This window comes from Crocuta crocuta, unplaced genomic scaffold (assembly GCF_008692635.1).
Source record: "Crocuta crocuta isolate KB4526 unplaced genomic scaffold, BGI_CrCroc_1.0 scaffold179, whole genome shotgun sequence".
NCBI classification, from domain to species: Eukaryota; Metazoa; Chordata; class Mammalia; order Carnivora; family Hyaenidae; genus Crocuta; species Crocuta crocuta.
Genome location: NW_027551568.1, coordinates 926,043 through 926,359, shown reverse-complemented (window position 1 = coordinate 926,359; position 317 = coordinate 926,043).

The window sequence follows — 317 nt, the reverse complement described above, 5'->3', positions numbered from 1 at the left end:
GGGTGGCCCTGCGGCGGCCCCCGCCAGGGCGCCTGGAGGAAGGAAGATGGGAGGGCCCTGCCCGCATCTGCTCAGCCCCGACGGGCCCTCTGAGGGGTGTGCGTGCGGCAGCTGCAGGGGGCACAGGTGAGCCGGCGGGCNTTCTCACAGCTCTGGAGGCTGAAAGTCTGAGGTCAAGGTGGCGACCTGCAGACGGCCGCCTGCTCGCCGTGTCCTCACATGGACAGAGACACCCCTCTTCTGTGAGGACACCGGTGCCGTCTCGGGGCCCCACCCTCATGACCTCATGTGACCTCATCCCCTCCCAAAGGCCCCCC